Genomic DNA, 13118 nt, shown 5'->3' with positions numbered 1-13118 from the left:
AAGCTTTATGGAGATGCTGATGCCTGCCCACATTGCCAAAAGTACCAATACCTGGTTTAATGACCACGGTATCACTGCTTAATTGGCCAACAAACTCGCCTGACCTAAACCCCAGAGAGAGTCTATGGACCCAAACCCCAGAGAGAGTCTATGGGGTATTGTCAAGAGGAAGATGAGAGACATCAGACCCAACAATGCAGACGAGCTGAAGGTCCCTATCGAAGCAACCTGGGCTTCCATAATACCTCCTCCATGCCACGCCGCACTGATGCAGTAATTCATGCAAAAGGAGCCCCGACCAAGTATTGAGTGCATAGTACTGTGTGCTGTACATGTACATACTTTTCAGCAGGCCAACATTTCTGTATTAAAAATCCTTTTTTTAATTGGTCTTATGTAATATTCTAATTTTCTGAGATACTGAATTTTGGGTTTTCCTTAGCTGTAAGCCATAATCATCAAAATTAAAAGAAATAAACGCTTGAAATATATCACCCTGTGTAATGAATCTATATAATATGAGTTTCACTTTTTGAATTGAATTATTGAAATAAATTAACTTTTTGATGATATTGTAATTCATTGAGATGCACTTGTATGTAGAGGGAATGGTTTTATGAAGATAAATGACAAAAATATATATTTTTTAGCAGAGCGGCTGGGAGGAGGTGGTGAAGGGGATGTGACAGTTACTGAAATGGACGCGCTAAATATTCATGCCCATGAAATAAAAAAATTGAAAAGTTGCCAATCCCCACATTTAGCTGGTTGATGACTTTGGAACCACCAGCAAGAGTAACTGGATTTCAACAAACACACCATTACGTTATGGTGAAACATGAACTGTGTAAGTATCAAAGAGAAGATTTTCTTGGGAGTTATTGAATGCAACAAGTTCTTTTAATTACTCGTGAATGCAAATCTGTTTCTATATAAAATGACTGCAAGAGTCAAATGTTAATGCAGAATTGTCTTTTTACCTCCTTGAGACAAATACAGAATAAAGGTTTTAGGTTGAAGGAACCGTTATACTTCTGTCAAGTGCGCCTGCTTTGGTACCGTTACTTTAGCTGTCTACTCAGACTTGTACAAAACTGTATTTGCATCTTTATATCTATGAAAACTAGTGCAACGGCCATTTCAAACGGGCCTGTTCAGAACGGGCCGATTGCTTGGCCTTTGCTTCACACTCAACACCGCGTTGTTCCTGAGCAATACACCAGCCAGGACGTAGCTGCAACCCCGAGCAATACTACAGTATACGTATCATTTGGGTGCAGAAGCTTACACAAACATTCACAGAAAACAAACTGTACCCAGCATGCTTTTCAGCAATTGCATCGAGTGACGGAGAGCACGCTGTAGTCAGCATGCCGTTCAGCGGTGTAACAGAAAATAGGGGTCCCTTCTCAATACACTACACAGCATGTACATAACACAGTAATAGTAAATAATGTCCCGTATCTCAAGAGCTCACACTCAACACTGCACTTCCTTGGGTCCTCAGCGATGCACCACAGCAGTATGAAGACAATCAGAGGAACGGTTGTAGAGAAACTACATACACATACACATAGTATGTGTAGTTCAATGGTGGCCAGTGGTAAATTGAATAATTTCTTCTTTGGCACATTTTAACACAAACCTGAATTGGAGACTGAACTACGTTATGTCAACAATGCCAAATAACAGTCCAGGAGGGTTTGAACAGAGTCAGGCTGACAGAGACGCATGATACATTCCTTCTTTTGTTTCTCCCATTGGGCGACAGGCTAACTGTATGAGGTATGAACTTCTCTGTCCCTCCGTCTGTGTGAACATACAGCAAACACGAGCATCACCTTTGTGTGCGACCCATGGATGTTTCACCCAACTCGGAGTCAAGGTATCACTGTGTGGCAGGCAGCGTAGAAACACACGCTTTAATCATGGTGGCGGATTTCGGCCTCTCCACATCGCCGCCACCACCTGTGTTAACTCTGGAGGTTATGATTTTTAACACTAACAATAAGGTATGTTTACGTTGTTTCCATTTAATTCAAGACAACAACCTTTTGACAATGGACAATATCTACATACATATTACCCAGCAATCATCATGGCATATCTGAATATGACCAAAATACCAAAGAAAACAAGAATTACTTCTTTTAATTGAACAGGTGTTTTTTATAATTCTTACATTTAGTTATCGCTGCTGACTAATTTACAAAAACATGAAAACCATGATGGAATTGGTTTCAACTTTCGGGGAATATATAAGAAATGGCATCAGTGATCAATCATTCTGAGTTTGAATGTGTTTATCCTTGTATCATTGTAATTTGAGCATCCACAGATGGCGTTCAAACAAGGAATGTGTGTTTATGCTCATTGTGCTATTTGTTGCATTGTTCCACAATACACCAGAGGATACTCACACACATAAGAATCAAAGAGGCAACGACTACAATCGCCATAAAACAACCTCCACAATGCAGAGGAGGGATTGTAATTATCTGTAAAGTCATATCTCATATTCATGGCCTATTATGTTGCCTTTTTACAAGCCCTGTAAAGAAAGAAGTCAAGTATTAAATGCATTATAAAGAAACGAAGGTTGAATATCCTGTAAACTATTTCCTCCAATGTAGATTTTGAAGACCTCCTGTTTCTAAAATGTCTCAAAACAAATTGCCGTTCTTTGTAAAATCCCTTGACATGTGCTGTTAACCGTGACGTTTAAAACTGTTAGCTCTGTCAGCACTGCTGTCACTGGTCGCGCTGTTAGCACCGTTACTATCCGCCTGCTCAGATTTATGTGTTCAGCGCTGTGTGCAGGCAGTCCTGGCTGTATGGATTGTAGCTGCTGAGGTAGTGGAGCAATAACACATTACGTAAAATGGAAGAACCATACAAATAGATTTTTTATTCTAGATCTGAGCAGAAAAAGGATCAATTGCAGATATCATTTGATACTACTTGGTACTAGTTTATTTCTGCTTATTCACAAAAGGTATAGATACCCAGCCCTATAGCTAACCACAATGTAAAGTAAAAGGTGTATCTCTGCAGAAGCATAATTCAAAGCCTGTAAAGTGACCTACAGTTAGTTTTACCCTCTGTTTTCCCACTGACAGAGCTGATAAACCCATGAGAAGTCTAAAGTGATGACGTTTGCTCACCATGTGTTACGCTCAGGGAGCCAGAAAGGACAATGTAGAGCGTGAGAGATGCTGTACTTGTATGGTGGTTGAGTTGAACAATTTTAGCCTGTTTGAAGTCGTATGCATTCTATGACCTAACGTAAAGGAAATGCGTTGTGATGTACCGATTCTCAGTGGCGTAGTGCAGTGTTTGTATGAGGCTGCCAGCCCAGCCATGGAACCTGCAGGACGTCAGCAGCTTAGCTTCAGAGCAGGAGAGGAGAGGGAGGGAGGGTAAATAAATAAGACCATAAAGGATGCTTTGAGCAGGCGGAGAGGTGGAGAGTAGAGGGGGCTCTGGTCAAACAGTCCCCAGGCTTGTTGGAGGCTGCTGGCTGCATTGCAGAGAGATAGGGAGCTAGCTGGGGTGTCCAGGGAGGGAAGGGGGAGAGCGAGGAGAGGAGAAGGGGGTTATAGGAGACAGAGAGGGGAGCTGTGGAGGAGAAGCTCAGCAGCGTCAGTCTGCCAGCCAGTCGGGACAGTGTGACAGAGGGGGAGAGGAGGAAAATGATTTAGGCTCTGCTGCAAACAGGGGATGCAGAGACGAGTTAGTACTGCAGCACGGGACAGAGGAAGAAGGGGGGGGGAGGTGAGGAAACCTGGGGATGATTTGTTGCAGGGCGCAAGGAAGAAATCAGACTCAAGGACCCCACTTTGGCCCGCGGTCTTCACCTTCACCATCACTTTGGCCCCATGCTGATGGAAATCAGGAGCATGGATGGAGAGCACCAGAGGCAGAGACCAGAGCAGCTACTGCCCCCAACCTGTGAGCTACAGACGTAAGACTATACCAACATCAGCTGCTGGCTGAGCACCTCTGATCTCATCTCAGCTGGGGGGCTTCATGCCCTGGGACAGTCCTGGGAGATAGAGGGAGGAGGTGGGGGAGGAGCAGGCAGCGGGGAGGCTGGCTCAGAAAAGTGGTGGAGGGTAGAGGTTTCAGCTGCCTGCTGTATTTTTGGATGCGGGATCTCCTGAATTAAGTGAGCAGGCTGGAATAAAGATGTAGTGTGAGCTAGTAGAAGAACAAGGAGAGTGCTGTGCTGAGGAGAGTAGAGGGCTGGACGTCCCGGCTCAACGGACGGACCAGGCGGACGGAGATTTGGGGGGAGTCCTCAGGGGGAGACAAAGACAGAGGGTCCACTGGATCAGGAAGGTAAGGGTTTTAAAACCTCTTTTGTCTTTATGATGTAAATTGCTGCTACTAGCACAGAAAGATAAAACACATCTGTTTTCTGGTGGTCCGCATTAAGGACTATTTATGCATTTAAAGTTGGGTTTAGGATTAAATCAATAGTTGTTAAGGTTTTGAAAAAGAGAATGAATGAAAGTACTCGCGTGAGCTCAAACCTGTTCAAGAGGGACATAAACTGAAGTTTTAGGAACGTTGAAATAAGCAACATTAGTCAGAAAGATCTGTACAAAGACTTGAGTGTGTTCTGGCTTGTGTGGTGAATGTGTTTGCAATGTGAGGTAGAGAAAATATTTCTTCTGCTTGACACTGTGTGTGTCTGTGTGTGTGTGTGTGTGTGTGTGTGTGTGTGTGTGTGTGTGTGTGTGTGTGTGTGTGTGTGTGTGTGTGTGTGTGTGTGTGTGTGTAAACTAATTAACTTGAACAGGACTACATAAATTCCAGAACTGCTGCTCTTTCTGCTTTAAGGGGGGAAGTTGTAAAATGACTCAGTAATAGCTGAGGAATAGGTGTGTGTGTCGGTGTTGTACATGATCACTGTGTTTGTGTGTGTGTGTGTGTGTGTGTGTGTGTGTGTGGGTGTGTTTGTTTGTGCTGCCTCCTGGCATGTACATGCGCTGCTTTTTCCCTCTCTGGAGGTAGACGGTGACCGGTAGGAAACGGTTGACAGGAACGCCTCAGAGCGGCCGTTTGAAGGCTTCTGCCTGCTCCAAAGAAAACGCTGGCCTGTTTGATTTTCCATGCCGGACCTGCCGGGTCTGGTTGCTTTTTACACAAAGCCTGCTAGTATTTGACAGGCTACTTATGAGACCTCAGGTGAAATAGATTAGATAGATGCCATGCTCCAGTCAAAAAGGTGGATTAGTCGATGGCTACCATAAGCTTGAGGGAAGAAATAACAAATTCTTCTTCCTGCAAATGTAAAGTTAAATTCATAACCACTCATTTCAACACACTCAGGGATTTGCAGCTACAGCCTCACTTTCTGCTATTTCTGCTCGTTATACATGCATACGGTCTTTTCCAAATGATCTTCCGTGTTGGGCAACAAAACTACTTTGTTAGGTTTGGATCGTCGTTTGGTTTAAACAAACTACAGAAGTTACAAAGTTACGTGACGAAACCATCAACCTTGACTTTGTTTCACATGGGGAACGTTCTGCGGTCTCCTGGCTGAAATATGGTAGTAAATAACGTTTGTTGGTTCCACACACCTCCCCTCCTGCATGGTAGGATTTATAGCTCTTTATGTGGATAACATATGAAAACATTTCGTGGGATATCTACGAATTATGGCAGATAGGTTAATAAAATGCTTTGGTTGCCAGGAGACGTATTTGTTGTTTCCTATTCACCTCGTTCTCAGTGTTTTTGGGCTTTAAGGGAAGTCATTTTTACAGTTTGGTTCTTCACTGCTTTCATTAACTGTACACTACCTGCCCATCACCAAACAGGACTCAGAGATAAGCTTCATTTCCACCAAGCCGTCCAGTTCAGCTCAGTTTGTTACACATTACAGAAGTTATTTCTGCATCTCCATGAGCTAAAGTTGTGGATAGTACCGGTGCATTTCTTGGTCGAGGTTCCAAGAGAGCTGAGCTGATACTAGAAGGAGGACGGTTCAAACACTGCAGACCACTGATTGTGGTCCAAGCCGATGACGGGATTCAGCGAGCGTCACATTGAAGATAGTGTCACAGCAGTTAAACGCAGCGTTGCTCCAGTTATCAGCTGAGAATAGTCAAGAACCAAATGGCTCCAAGCCATATAAACGCAGCCTCCCCGTTTGATTCATATCTTTCTGATCCCGTCTGCATCTTCACTGTCAAACTGTCCAGTAAAGGTGAAAATGCCAATAATACTAAGAGTAATTAATAATAAAACGTTTTGGAGAAAACAAGCAACATGCTGACACTTGTTCTGTTCCTAACCAGTAGTGGGCCCGAGGCTTGTGCTAGAGGAGGTCACAAACGGAAAGCATTTATCTTTTGATGAATATGAATGATACAGTTAATATCATGGCCCATAGTTCTGGATGAAAGACAACTGAATGATACTGGCATCAACATCATAAGGACCTCATTAGAATGCATGTTTAGATTGATGTTAGGTTTCAAAGGTTAAAAGATCGCTAATCTGAGCTATTCACCACAAGATACGAGTGGAGGACCAGAGGCTACACTGGGCCCATTTCAATAGAAAGTAATATAAAATGACTTCATCAAACAGAACTGACATACAATTCATGCATTACTTGTTTGTGTTTGTTTTGAATGGGGATCCTGTGACACACATCTCCTCAGCTTCGATTTGACCAAGCTCCATCACTTCCTTCATTATGTGATGAGAAATGTAAAAGATGATTTTGTGCTGCTCTACCAGGAGAAATGTGGAGGCACCGAGAGGATTACCCTGAAGTCCCAGACATTTCTTTTTTTTTACAGTTTTTTTATTCTGTATTTTGTGTCTCACATCATAACTCTCTCCTCATATTAAAAATGTGTTGCGTTTGCTGCCCTGCCCAGCTTTAACCTTGACTCATCTCATTGATAATGCCAAGGCTAACTAACATTAGCAAGAAGTGAGGAAGTGAGCTGGCAGGTTAATTGGTGTAATTCATCACATATTCAATGTTGTTCATGTGATGAACGTGGACATGTATAGGGCCTGTCCTCTCCCCAGCCTGTCCTCTGGACACTTGGACACGTTAGTTCCTTTTTTGGGTGCTCACCAACCACACTTCCTCAATACTTCTCAGTTCCAGCTGTCATCCCTCCCTCACTTATTGCCATCTGACCTCCACGTCTGCCTTCTCACTGGGTATACTGCTGTAGAGAGACACTTTTTCTGAATAAATGATTAATTTTGAACAACACTATAAGGACAGGTGCATTGAAGAATATGTGAGAAGATTCCAAGATGACCAAGAATGTCTTGGCATGTCATGGCACAGCATGTATTTCCACTCCAATACACACAGCTTGAATGTAGCAAAAAGCTAATAGATAATATTTTGGTTTTCACTGTCTCTGTTCTCATCAACCTCATGTTCAGTGAAACCGCTGTGATATAGAGTACACTGCTTGCTCAGCAGCAAACAGCCATAGGCAGTTAGAGAGCGGCTGGTGAACGTTCAGCAGCTCAAGAGACGATCATTTTCTCATCTTTTGAGAAAAAATTTATAAAACATGATTCAAAATAATGCATGTTTTCCTCCAAGACGTTATTCAGTCCACGTAACAATGAAGCACAGTAAATATCACAGGAAGTGAAAGATCATCATCATAATCTTATCCTATTAGACTTTTGAGGGAAATTCTCATAATCAGCATATTAATTATTGAGTTATGGCCAAAAACATGTTTTGGTGACAGTGACCTTTGACCACCAAGATGTCATCAGTTCATCCTTGAGCCAGATGTGTTGAATACAGCTGCTGTGTGTTTTTCTTTGAGACTAACCAATACAACAGATATAAGTACCACAACACAAAAGTAGAACATTCTAGAACTCACAAAACAATGGAAAAGCATTGTCTCCCCTCCATCCTTCACTTGCTCCTATGACCAGATGACAACTGGTGAAAGTCATAAGAGGGGAGGCACCGGGGGCGTGGCTTCCAGTACATTACATTCAGTGTCAACAAACAGTTGTAATAATAATGATAACAGTATTTTTTTCAGCAGATCCATATATATATATGTATATATATATATATATATATATATACATATTAGAAAATGACATACAGTGCAGTATTTGACCTTGTGGCACTCCTTCTATCTGACGGAGTGTTGTGTGCTTACAGACTAACCACTATTTCAGAAAAAAGGATCACAGCTTTTAAATGTTTTAAATTCAAATTGTTTAGTGTTTTGCCCTGGACAAACTATATTTTAAAAACTGGGCAAATAAAAACAGACAATTTCATTTAACTGCAATTGAAATTTGGTAAACCATTGTTTTAATAAATGCACCATCATTCCTGTACCTGAAGTGTCCGGTCTGAATGACTGCTGCTCCATGGCACTCACACCCATTGTGATGAGATGCTTCGACAAACTGGTTCTCCAGTCATTCTCCAGCCTGTGCAGGATTTTAGAGATTTAGGTCTAAAAAATGAGGTTTCGAAGGAGGGTTTAGCGGCAGGTTTTTTTGTGTATGTGTTTTGTTGTAGCAAAATGGGAATGCAATTCTTTGTTTTAAACAATGAAAATAAATGAACCTCGTAGCCTTGTAACTTTGAACATGTCAGGGATTACATTTGACCTCATGGGTGGGATTTTCCAACATTTTGACTAACAGTCAAGAGTGCAGGATAAGAAAGACAACAGAACATTTGAGAATTGAGATTTTAGAGGAATAGGGCTGTCAGTGGAAAGAACCTCTAAATGACAGTGATGACACATGAAAACAATGCTCGAGAAGGAGAATCTTTAGTATCTTTTCCAAAACCTCTATTTCCAAAATCCCCCTTTCTGTAACAACCTGGATACCACATAGACTGTTTCTCCAGTGCCAGGATGTAAATCTATACATCCACTCAGAGAGGTGGATAGATGCGTCTGTGCCAGTGTGTCCCACAGAGCTGAATGTAATAGAAATATGTCTGTCTCTCCTGCGTTGGCCTGGCCAGGTGGGTTGGGGGTGGAGGGTGAGGAGGGCCATGAAAAGACAGAATTGTTCCTCCGTTTCAACTGTTCCAAGCACTGGCCAAACCCCGGATGGCCTTTGATTAGAACTATTAACTCAGAGAGAGGGAAGAAGGGAGCGCCAGAGGGTCTAATGGGAGGAGGGGCGAGGGGAGAGGAAGGAGGGAGGAAGATGAACGAGGGTAGAACAGATGGGCAGATGGTGTTCAACTGTAAGTTCTTCATTTAAAGAGCTTGAATGTCCACCAAATCTAAGCCAGATACTCTTTGACAAGGTATTATTCTGTGCAGTATATGTGCTTATATAGATATAGTTATAGACAAATGTTTTGGAAGCAGTTTCCTTTGGAATACTACCAATATTAACAACAGTAGTAGTAATGATTCTAGTTGTGGTATTAATAGCAGTAATATAATTTATTTTTCCGAGTTGTTAACAGTAGTAGTAGTTGTAGCAATAGCAATAGTACTAGTTGTAGAAGTAGTAGTAGCAGTAGGCTACTGTAGCAGCAGGAGTAAAAGTAGTGGTGACACTTTAGAATACGGTAAGCAACGTAAGGTGTAATGCTTCCCAATTTACAGTGTAAGTTTGTTGAGTACCAGTACAGTACATACTGATCGGTAGAAGGGAACTTGATGTGAAGTCAGAAAATAAGTTTGAGTTTCATTACCGATTAACAGAGTTAGAGGTTTGGGGGAAGATGTACTTAGTTACGTATTGAACATAATCGGCTGTGATTTACCAAAACTGGCACGTTACAGACAATAACAAAATGGAAGAGGTAAACTATCGTTTGGAGTACTAAATAAGCGCAGGGTACACTTGTGTGTTTTTTTGGCGGTGCAGGGAAAAGAGGTTCATACTGTAGGCCTATAAACTATATGTTAGTGCATGACGAAAGGCAGGCCTTCTTGGGGTAAAACATTGTACTTACAGACTTCAGGTTTATGTGGATCGACACTGACACAATATGAATATGATACAAATATCAATGGGTCATGTCATGCCTTTCAAATTCAGCACGTATCTTCTAACTTATCTTTGGACAATTTCAACTTACATCCAAAACTGAGCAGACCAAATGTCAAAACCACAGCAATAGCTTTACAAAATATCTCTAGCTCCATCTCTGTACATTAGAATAGTAGTTAAACATACTTATATTACAAGTAAAATAAGTGTCAAATGGTTGTTAAGTAGGTCATATTGTACCTAATGATAATGGAATAGATACCCATTAGTTCGAAACATTCCTACAGTATGAATTATTTTTAAGTTCCCAGATTGTTACCCTCTTATTTCCTATGTACACACCTTGTCCCCTTGTATCTAGCAGTGGTACATAAAAACGTAAACACTGTAAAATGTAACTGGAAGAATTAAACTCTACATTGTCGGCTGTGTTCTAAAGCGTTACCTAGCGGTGCTAATAGCAGCAACCCTCGTAGTAGTTGTTGTAGTAGCAGTACTAGTTTTAGCAAGAGTAGTAGTAGTTTTATTAGTAGTAGTAATTACAGCCGCAGTAGTAGTAGAAGTAAACATAGTAACATCAGAAGCTATTGTAGTAACAGTAGTTTCAGTAACAGTAGTAGTAGTAGTAGTAGTAGTAATTACAGCAGCAGTAGTAGTCGTTTTAGTAGTTTGGTTGTAGTAATTACAGCAGTAGAAATAGAAGTAGCAGCAGTAGTAGTAGAGGTAGAAAAAGTAAGAGCAGCAGCTATAGTAGTAGTTTTAGTAGTAGTTGTAGTAGTAATTACAGCAGCAGCAGTAGTAGTAGTAGTAGTAGTAGTAGTAGTAGTAGGAGTAGGAGTAGGAGTAGTAGAAGTAGAAATAGTAACGGAAGCAGCAATGATATCAAGAGTGGTACTAGTTGCAGCAGAAGTAAAAGTAATAGCAACAACATCTAGTTGCTCTATCAGTGCTACTCCAGCCCAGAGGCTCCGGAAATCCCCATGCCATGAGGCAGACACTCACCTCAGTCGGTCACTGTGGAAGGACTTTAACCAAGTGAACCTTACCTGTCGTGTGCGTAGATTGCTAAAAAGTAAGTGTACTGTTAATTTCTTTTTTTGATGTGGTTACATCAAAGAGATGTTTCACCAGGTTCGACTGATGGACAAGGATAAGCCCCTGCTGTGCAACATTCACCTTCTAGAGTAGAGGCATGTTGCCCTACCAAACCCTCCAGATGAAGACATCCAACACAGTGACCAAAGGTGTTTCTATGGCGACAATTGTCTACAAAGCCTCCCAAGTCCAGAGGAAGCAAGAGCTATCCTGGATCATCTTAGAGCTTTATTGGAAACAGGAGGATTTGAAATGTAGCTGACGTGATAAGCCACCTTCCCACTGAAGCCAGGTCCGGTAGTAGTGAGCACTTGGTGTTGCAGAGCAAGGATGAGGCCCAAGAGCGGACCCTTGGACTGAGTTGGCATTTCGTCTCTGACATCATGTACTACAAGTCACGGTTACCAGCCTCTGAGGAAAGAACTATGTGCAATATCTACCAGATATTAGCGACTCAGTACGATCCTTTGGCATATGTCTTGCTCTTCACAACCAGAGCCAAGGTGCTAGTGCAGAGGCTCTGGGCAAAAGACCGGGGACGGGATGACCCCAATTTACCAGCAGATTTGTTAAAGGCCTGGGAAACGTGATAGGGTGAGCTTCCATACCTCCATTCTGTCAGACTACCCCGCAGCTGTAACCCATCTGATGCCAATCTCGAGTCTGCCTCTGTTGCGCTCCATATTTTTTGTGATGCTTCTGAGGAGCTGTAGAAAAGTCTCTGGTCAATTTATCATCAAAGCAACTCTAACCCAGGCAGGCTCCAAGATCCTCGTGCCATGCGGCAGAAACTCTCCTCAGTCGCTCATTGTGGAAGGATTTTAACCAAGTGAACTGTACTTGTTGTGTGCATAGATTGCGAATAAAGTGCACTGTTCAATAGACTGTTATGTGATTATGCTGATGTGAAAGAGATCATTTGTGTTGTGTTACGGTAGTTTGTTACTATGTGTTTACACATGCTAATATCAGCTATGGCTAGAGAGCCTTTTTAAGTTCAATGATAAGCCATGTACAAATTATTGGATGAGCGATTCTTTCAGTTCGGGGTTATGTCACCTACGAGTTACTTGCTCTATCTTTTGTGTTTATTCCCCTATTACTAATTAGGTACTTATACACATTTTAGACCACACCCACACATTCCAATCTGGTGTTGTGGCAGACAGGTGGACAAGATAGTAAATAATTGTGCCTATTTACTGTGGTGGAAAAATTCCATACCCGCTTTGCGTGAGTCTTCTAATGCTGAAATAAGGAATACCGAAAAGTATACTTTTAAGTATTTATTCTCTGCACAGAGAAGGTTCAATCATCAGTCTCAGTGAGGAAGAACCACGAAAAAAGTGAACAAGCTTTCTTTATACAGAAGGAGCAACGGTGGGGGCCGATGGCCAATGTTACAGACATGTTGGTCTCAGACTGTTGGTCTCAGACATGTTGGTCTCAGACATGTTGGTCTCAGACATGTTGGTCTCAGACATGTTGGTCTCAGACATGTTGGTCTCAGACTGTTGGTCTCAGACTGTTGGTCTCAGACATGTTGGTCTCAGACATGTTGGTCTCAGACTGTTGGTCTCAGACATGTTGGTCTCAGACTGTTGGTCTCAGACATGTTGGTCTCAGACATGTTGGTCTCAGACTGTTGGTCTCAGACATGTTGGTCTCACTGTTGGTCTCAGACTGTTGGTCTCAGACATGTTGGTCTCAGACTGTTGGTCTCAGACATGTTGGTCTCAGACTGTTGGTCTCAGACTGTTGGTCTCAGACATGTTGGTCTCAGACATGTTGGTCTCAGACATGTTGGTCTCAGACTGTTGGTCTCAGACATGTTGGTCTCAGACTGTTGGTCTCAGACATGTTGGTCTCACTGTTGGTCTCAGACTGTTGGTCTCAGACATGTTGGTCTCAGACTGTTGGTCTCAGACATGTTGGTCTCAGACATGTTGGTCTCAGACATGTTGGTCTCACTGTTGGTCTCAGACTGTTGGTCTCAGACATGTTGGTCTCAGACTGTTGGT

The sequence above is a fragment of the Pholis gunnellus genome, assembly GCF_910591455.1.
Source record: "Pholis gunnellus genome assembly, chromosome: 7".
Classification (NCBI taxonomy): domain Eukaryota; kingdom Metazoa; phylum Chordata; class Actinopteri; order Perciformes; family Pholidae; genus Pholis; species Pholis gunnellus.
The sequence above is the reverse complement of the archived record's forward strand: the minus strand, read 5'-3'. Positions refer to the sequence as shown.